The sequence below is a fragment of the Octodon degus genome, unplaced genomic scaffold (assembly GCF_000260255.1).
Source record: "Octodon degus isolate 3935 unplaced genomic scaffold, OctDeg1.0 scaffold00110, whole genome shotgun sequence".
Lineage (NCBI taxonomy): Eukaryota > Metazoa > Chordata > Mammalia > Rodentia > Octodontidae > Octodon > Octodon degus.
The window spans coordinates 4,654,007-4,663,155 of record NW_004524686.1 but is presented as its reverse complement, the minus strand read 5'-3'; the positions used below and the strand labels follow the sequence as shown (position 1 = coordinate 4,663,155).

General features: G+C 38.0%; 1 pseudogene; it reads right to left on the bottom strand.

Moving 5' to 3' along the window:
* Nucleotides 1-7,410: 7,410 nt before the first annotated feature.
* LOC101563562 lies at nt 7,411-8,395 on the bottom strand (annotated as a pseudogene).
* Between the last annotated feature and the right edge of the window lie 754 nt (nt 8,396-9,149).

The window sequence follows — 9,149 nt, the reverse complement described above, 5'->3', positions numbered from 1 at the left end:
GGTGGGGAAGGTACGGCAGAGTCGTGGGGGGCGGCCCGAGGGGGTGGGATAGGGTCCGGCCCATGCTGCGCCTGGGCTGGGACTGGTCCCACGGCGCAGGGTAGCAGGAAGCTCTCCACACACTCACCGGACCTGGGCTAGGACTGGGTCTACTAACCTGTTTTGAAACTATCTCATCACTACTTCTTTCTCAGTGAAATTATTAAAATATGAAAGAATTAAAAAAGAAAATGACAGAAGAAATAACATAATGCATAGGCCATATTTGGACAGAAATTTAAAGAAAGTTAGTTTAGGACATTAGGTAAATATGAAAGGTAGCTAGACATTTGATATCAATAACTAATCCCTAACATTAATAATTGTTTTAGAGTTTATGTTTTTAAAAAGCTTATCTGTTAGGTATTCTTAGTGAAAACCTTGGAGGAAAGATAGCACAATGTCCTGGATGCAGTTCACGTTGTTCCAGCAATAGAGATTATTGTGCTCATGTTCTGCTGAGAGCCTGATTGGTTGCACACTGATGATTGTTAATACTGAGTGTCAGGCGTGTTGGAGTCATCACACTATTCTCCCTCTAGTATGCTTTAAAACTTCTTTAATGTAAAAGGTTTCTTTATTACAACTATCATGCACTAAATTTGAAATCCTCAGTGAAACGGAGCACACTTTAGGGAGAAAAAAAAACCAAGTTCATTCATAGAGTAGGGTAGTTGTTGAATAAACAAACAGATGAGGACTCCACCCACATCATCAAAAGGGCTTCTGAGCACTCCAACTTGAATGGCAAGAAATACTCAAAATAGATTTAAAACAGCACATTCTGCACAGCAATGAATTAAATGAGTAAATTGGTTGTATCTGAGGAAGGAAACACAATTTAACATTACACAATACTTTCAATTGTAATTCTCTATGCTATACAAAGTAGAAAAGTATATTAGTTTATTAGAACTGCTTTCAAAAGTACCACAGACTGGGTGGCTTAGACAATAGATGTTATTTCCTTATAGACAATAGATGTTATTTGCTTATATTTTGGCAGGCATGGAGTCCAAAGTGTCAGGATAGTTGCTTGCTTTTGAGACTTCTTTTCTTGACTTGAGAATCTAAAGTTCAGACAGTTTCCTTCTCCCGCTGTCTTCCGATGGGATTTCGTCCATGTCTTCCATGTGCTAATCTCCTTTGCCAGCAGCGGGGCTGACTTAGCATCCATATGACTTCATTTTACCTTGTGTAACTGTTTTCCTTCCAGTGTCCAAGACACCCATCTGCTTCTCCGACTGCCTGTAATTCTGCAATGGTTAGTGTATGTTTGTGGCACTTACAAGCTATCTTCATTGTTGAGACCCCTTTATACCCTTTCCTGCACCTCTTACACCCCCTTCCTCTGATCCCCTTCCCCTTCCCCGAAAGCCTAACTCCATGTTTCTTATCACCTTTCTGTATTACTCTTTTCTTTATATTTCATGTTTCTTATGTAAGAGACGTCATGAAATATTTAAAATTCTGTGACTTATTTAGTTGACTTAATATAAGGTTCTCAAGATTACCTATTTTCCTGCTAATGACATGACTTCATTTTTCTTTATGATTGAATAATATTCTGTTGTGTATGTATGCCACATTTTCTTTATCCATTTGTCTGTCTTCAAAGCTTAGCTGTCGTGTACTTTCCTAAACCTGGTTTTGCATGTCTCATTACTGTATGATGTCTTTAACTCTTTCATGAATGTAACCAGGAGAATATAGCTGGGGCAAATATAATCTCTATTTTTAGTTTTTTGAAGGACCTCTATGCACGTTTCCTTGGTAGTTACACTAGTTTACATTCCCACTGCAGTAGTTAGTTGATGGTCAGTGTCAGTGGGAATGCCGAGCTGAACTGAGTCACCATGGTTCTGGATGTGGAAGACCCGCTTTAAAGAGGATTATTGCTGGCATGTTACAAAAATGAGAATGGGAAGGATGGATTTCAGCTGATTTTCCCTGGAAGCGCTTCACTGCTGCTGATTCTCCTTAGACAGGCTTCAGCTGCTTTCTTCCCAGGTGCTTTGGTTTTAGCCTTCACCTTGGGTGTCCTTTTCTGGCCTTAGGAGCAGATTCTTCAGCATCTGACACCGGACTTTCAGCTTCGCAGCACAGACTTAGCTTCTAACACTGACGCATCAATCTTCCAGTGCAGACCTCTTGGTAATCTGTCACTGACCCTTTTTTTACATAAGAATTTTATTTATACACACATAAATAAAAACTCAGAATGATGCTTAAGCATATGAGTTAAAACATGAGTTCTGATTTGGACTATGGACAATTCCCCCCAACATTTAGAGAAGCAGAGGAAATCATATCTACAAAATGCTCTTTTTTGATAAAGCAAATTATAATCTAATAATTTCATAGAGATGACATTGATTGTACATGTCACTTTTGGTGATATGACTACTTTAACAATATTAATCCTACCTATACAAGAATAGAGAATTTTTCCATTTTATTTTAAAAATTTATTTTATTTTGTTGGTACATGTTTGTAATACATGAAGTTTACATTGATCTTAGGAATTGTGTGCATGGACTTAACATACCTTCCTTAATATTTTAAATTCCCTTTTCCCTTTCTACCCATCTCCCTCCCTTGATCCCTAAATTTCCTTTCCTCATTTTTATTATTGTAATTATTATATTTTAGTTCATGTTTACAACATACAATGATTACACTCACTATGGGTATTTGGTGCGCATACATGACACACCTTAAATCTTTTTGTCACCTTTCCCCCATAAACAGAGATAATTTGACCTCCCTTTTATTTGGATGTCTTTTGTTTCTTTAGCCTATGTGTTTGGCTAAAGGTTCTAATTTTGTATGGAATAAGTGGTGTAAGTAGACATATTTATTCCAGATATATTTCTTTTTAAAAATTTTATTTTAAAGAGGAAAAAACCAAAAACAAAGACAAAAAAAAACAGCAACAAAAAAATGAAAAATAATTTCAAACAAGACAATAGGGAATTAACGATTGTTTTCTTATATAATCTGATCTTCAAAGTAGCCACAGATTACCAAATATGGATATTCAATATTAATCAAAGAATTATACAATTGCTTTGCTCTTCAATTTTGAATGTTTATATGTAAGCTTGTGTGTCTAATATATTTCCCTTTACATTATGGTCACAAGGTGTTCCAACTTTTAGAGGCAATATTTTTCAACTTCTTTCCTTTCAGTATGATGTTTGATGAGGGTTTTCATTTTTTAATATTAAATAGGTTTTATTAGCATGTTGGGCTTCTGAAATTTTCTCCCACAGATCCAGTTGATTTTCTAGTTAAGGGTTATCTGCTAAAAGATCAAGAAATGACAGTAGATTAGAAAATAGATGGTACAAGTTTTTTTTAATAAATTAACATTCAAAAGAAGCTCACTTGAAAACATGCATTTGGGGTCCAGAGGTAAGCTATAGTTCAATTTTTTCCTTCAATTGTGTTTTATCATGTTACACAAAAGGAGCTCAATTATTTATAAACAAGACATGACTTGCCCACAGAAGGTCGGATTAATAAATGTCTTTGCATCATGCTATCAATTAATAGCAACTTTACAAGGATTACAAGGTCTGTATACATTAAAATTAAGATATCAGTTCCTGTCATAAATGTGATCATTATGCATAACTAAAATGTACCAATGAGTAATAATCATCAGTTCCTTTCCTAGTGTGTTAAAAAAACAATAAACAACAATAAACTAGGCCTTTTAGGAAAACTAGGCAAGCCTCACAACTCTGGCAACAATATAACATATACATCCTTAAAAGTTTAAGTACTCTACGTTTATAGCAGCACAATTTGTGACAGCCAAATCTTGGAAACAACCAAGATGCCTGTCACCTGAGGAATGGATGAAAAAGATGTGGTATTTTTATATAATGGAGTATTACTCAGCTATAGAGAATGATAAACTCAAAGCCTTCGTATTTATGTGGATAACACTCATAAGTGAAATAAACCAGACTCATGTGTGTAAATATCGTATAGTCTCCCTAGTATTAGAACTCAAATGAAGAAATACAAGTAGAAAGGTATAACACAATTAAAAGGAAACCGAGATCTTGAGAATTGGACAATGAGGAGAGGGCAAGGAGAAAAGCTGGGAAACATGACAGGGTAAAGCCATACATTTATATGCACAAGATGGGTGAGGCAAGGATCCTGAGAATCTGCAGCATGTTTTTGAAACTAGCAGTTAGTTGGTAGGATTCTCACCCTGACTAACTATATATGCTGATACCTGTGAACTAATCAGCTACACTGAAGAAAGCAATGTGTAATGGTAGGGTCATGCTTGGAATGCCTGCCATTCTGGTCTTCTAAATACGTACTGTTTATCATGACATACCAATTACTGCCATACTGTTTCTCAAGTAAATGTTTGTTTAAAAAAAGGGGGGGGCAATAAATGAAAATAATAGACAGGAAAAAAAAGTCACAGGACAGTCCTGCTACAATGTTGTATATGGTTACATTTCTTAATTTCTGTGTAAAATTATGTAATAGTTTATTCATATTTTTTCAATTTTTAAAAAAAAATTTGTCTTCATATTCTTCAGGGACTTAAAGTTCAACATATCAATATTTGATGGAAAATACCTGTTTCATGTTATGCCTAAGATGTTCGATCTTCAGACAGACAGTTAGGTTAAACACAACTGTGTATGTTGTAGGGTAATAATAAGCTTCTCTTCAGGAGGATTAACAACCTAAGTTTGCACACCAAAAATTAGAGAAAAAGAAGGGCTGCAAGGACAGCTAATATTTTGGCCCTAGCCTTTCAAGGTCAGTGAGAACTCAGGACATAGGAGAACCTATACTGTAACATTATGTAATTCAGTTGTGTTCCAAATTTTCTGATCAAGGAGATTATGGGGCTCCAGAGGAAAGTGATTGATGATGTAGAGTGTGCCTAAGGAGAGTCACACGAAGAGAAAATATTCTCTCAGGCTTTCAAAGAGAACAAATTGGTGAAGCAATGGCCATGACTCATCCACATGGCTGGCCCTCACACAGGATGTACAAACTGCGGTACCGGGTTTCAGGTTAAATCCTGAGGGCATTTGACTGACCTTGTCAGATACAAAAGTTACATTTCTTGTTGTATAGGTCTTGCTTTGTCTTGGTCTTAATCATCCAGCAGAAAAGTATGAAAACGAAGTATAAAACGTAAAGCCACATTATTGCCAGTCTTGCGGAAAACCCACTACTGTTATGGACTACTGGACTCTATTGAGAGTCTCCTGAATTCATGCACCTACAATATTTAAATTTCAATGGAATGCCCTTCTCTGACAAAACTAACCAAAAAAGGGGGATAGAAATGAATGACCCTTTTGTATTTGTATGCTCAAAATAGTTAGGATAGATGTACAGCTCCATTCTCTTAATTCAATGAATAGAGAGGTTTGTTATAATAGTGTTTGAGACAGGATATCATGTCTGCATCTTTCACAATGAATGACCACTAAGACAACAATATGCAATGTATTAATTATTGAAACTGTCCTATTAATTGGTTGTGAAACTGTCTTATTGATATTTGTTTCTCAATAAAATTATTAAAGTTTAAGTACTAACTGGTATAGTGTAATAAGATCCAATGCAATTAATTAAAATGAGGGTAACAACAAAGGATTGATTCATATGCATATAAATTTATTGCTTTGTAATATAAAGTAGGAACCCTCAATCACCTGCTCAGTTACCTGGGAAAACACACACTGCAGAAGACCAGAGGAAAAAGCTTTCCTCCTTATAATAACACTGAGGCAGAGAGGCAAAGTCCAGGAAAAGGTTACCTGGGGATGTAATAATTGTAATGATTTCCACTCTATTAAAGTTATTTTACTACATAATGCAGCATTCATCTTGACTTGTGTGTAACGCTGTACACAATGATCATGAATGGTTGCAAGGGAAACATACAGTATTTGGAGCATTCTAAAGGTTTTGTGGAAGTTGCTAGAAAACAAAGAATTTGAAGTGAACAGTTGTACAAATAAAAAAAACAGGTTGCTTTAAATCCAAATTTTTGGCTTAATACGAACTTGTTTGTTTTGAGAAAAATGATCCCAAACATCAGGCATTCACAAAAAATAACGCACAGTATCAACTTTAGAAAACAAAGACTCTTTATTACAGTAATTTTTCTCTAGGATGCATTGGACATACAGAGATCTTTCATTCACGGATATACATTGTTATATTTGTGTTCAACAGCCCACAAAACACTTGATGTGGGGTGATACATGTAACTCTTTTTTATACATTTAGTACAGGGTCTGCAGGGTCTCACTTCATACATCGGACTCACAGTAATGATCCTCAGGTTTTCAGCCTTCCAAACGCTGGTATTACAGGCGTTCACCCACCCCAGTCTCAATTGCCATTTCAGAGCACCCCGGAGGTGGAGCCAGCACAGCAAGCAGGAGTCAAACTTTGGCCGCTGCACTCTACCTAGGTAGACATGACACATGTTAACTCAAAGTTACTCCCAGATGTTACAACTAAATGGATTGCCTTTACAGTTAGGGAAGCAACTACTGAGCTAATGTATAAATGGAAATATCTCTACTGTCTGCATGATGAGAGATTATTGTGGTGACAGCTGATTAAAAACCATACAACTTTTTATTGTTAATCATAAACAATATCAATTTTCTTTTTCGGAACCAGGGATTGAACTCAGGCCCTTGCGCTTGCCAGGAAGTCCTTATTCCACTGAACCATCTCCTTGGCCCCAGGAATAAAAACTAAAAAGCAAAAATTTCAGAAGACAACAGAACTACTAGGAGCATCAAAGGAAGTAGAAAGGTTACTCGGCACAGGGCAGTTAGGAACATGATAGGACACAGATAGGGAAAACAGGGAGCATGAGGACACTAGGCAAGATTTGGTGAAATTTTGATCTTAGACAAGGGCCTAGATAAAGAAATAATGGGACAAGACAGGTCAACAATTTCTGACATTGCCAGTCAAACAGAAGAACCAATACTATTATGGACTACTAGATTCTTAGAATATTTTGCTGAGTTAACACACCTATAATATTCAAATAACAGAACTAAACAAAAAGGGGGATACAGATGAATGTCGATGTTGTATCTGTGTATTCAAAATTGTTAGGGTGGATATACAGTTACATTCTCTTAATAAATAGAGGGATTTGTTCTAATAGTGTTTGTAAATAGGATGTCCTGTCTTCATCTTGTACAGCAATTAACCACTAGAAAGAATATATGCAGTGTGTTAATTATTGAATCTGTCCTACCAATTTGATTTGAAACTGTCTCATTGCTATTTGTTTCTCAATAAAATTATGGGAAAAAAGACTTCTAAACCCAGCTACGTGCTTAAGAGTCATCCTCACCATCAGCACTGTCTCTGTCCTCCTCTCTTTCCTCAGCCTCGTTTTCATCATCCTTGTTCAACTCCAGCTGGTCCTCTTCCCGATCTTCATTGTCATCGTCATCCAGTAGATCCCCCTCCTCAGCAGACTTGTCCACAGACCCTCAGACTCCACCTTCACATTGGACTCATCTTTCTTTTGGGAGGTGATGGCCTGCTCCTCTGTGGTCTTATCATTCTTCATTTCCACTGCTTGTTTGCTCTGTTCCTTTCCAATTTTCTCCAGGCTCTCCAGTAAAGAATCCATTTTTTAATGGATCAGAAAGTCAGCTCCTTCTTAATGGCTTGAAGATCATCACCTTTCAACTTTCCAGATTTGGATGAAGATCTCTGCTGGCCACTCTTAGAAATGAAGCCACTTTTGCCGCCTCACGAGGTATTTCCTGATACATGCTGGCATTTCAAGGGTACTACAGCTCAAGCAATAAGAAGAGGAGGAGGAGGAGGAGGAAGAGGAGGAGGAGGAGGAAGAGCTGGAAGAAAAGGAGAAGGGAGAAGGAAGAACACATGCTGGGTAACTGTACATCCTATCATGAAAATGACATAGAAAGTCATAGTCTAAGTCAAAGAAGAGCTGAGTAGAAGGAATGGAGAGGGGTGTTCTGGTACTGATGCGTCCATTTCCACTGTGGATCATTTCACACCTGCTTTTCTTCTGTTCACTTTTGGCTCTGAGGGCAGATTAATATCTAAAACCTGGCCAGCAGTCATTCTGCCATCCTCTCCAGCTACAGAAGCCTGGGCATTTTTCTCATGAACATAATGCAGTAAGGCAAAGCCCTTATGCACGGAGCAATGCACAAATTTGCCATACTTTGAGAAGGCCACCTCCACATCAGATGTGTTCACCATAAAAGTGTTCAGATTCCCAATGAAAACAAGAGAGTGCATGGAACGAGGATCTGTCTTGTTGGTAACATTGCTAGCCATCATGTTTAAAGATCTGGTTGCTGACAGTGACAGAAACTGTAGCTGAAGATCAAAAAATTCTCACAGGAGAGGGCTGAGAGAAGAGATTTGATTCCCAATCTCCTACCGTCAGGTTCTACATGGAAAAGTTGACTGCTGCTCAAGGTCAGCAATGCAGCAGCAACTGCTTAGTCTCTCTCTTCACAAAATTGAGAGTTTTTGTCTTAGTTACTCTTCTCTCCTTGCTGGGACAAATACCCGACACTCAAAATAAGGGAAGGAAAGGTTTATTTAGCTCACAGTTGCTGGAGGTTTCATCTTTTTAAACAGTCTGAATTATGCAGCAAGACCTCGGAACCTTACTTGCTCAGGACAGAGGGTCAGTGCCTCTGTCTTCTCCAAACATCTCCTCTGTGCCCAAGGAGGCCTCAATCGCAGACACCACCACCCCACACTACAGAGTCTGCAGGAGAGGCTGGGGTGCTGCCCTGTCCAGGGTGACCCTTTCCACGTCTCCAAGAGACCACAACCTAGGAGGCAGGGCACGATGCCAGTTGGATGGTTCACACCTCTCTGGCCCCAATCCTCAAGCCACATCCTGGTCCTCTGGCCTTTTCCCTATAGCCTCAAGCCTCATGCTGCTCCTCCAGTTGCTCCTGCCCCATAACTTACAGGAAGCTTTGGGGGGACAACTAGAAACAAACATTAACAATTTTCATATACAAATTTAGTCATGTTGAGTTATAATCCCTGTAAATATTTGTTTATGCTTTTT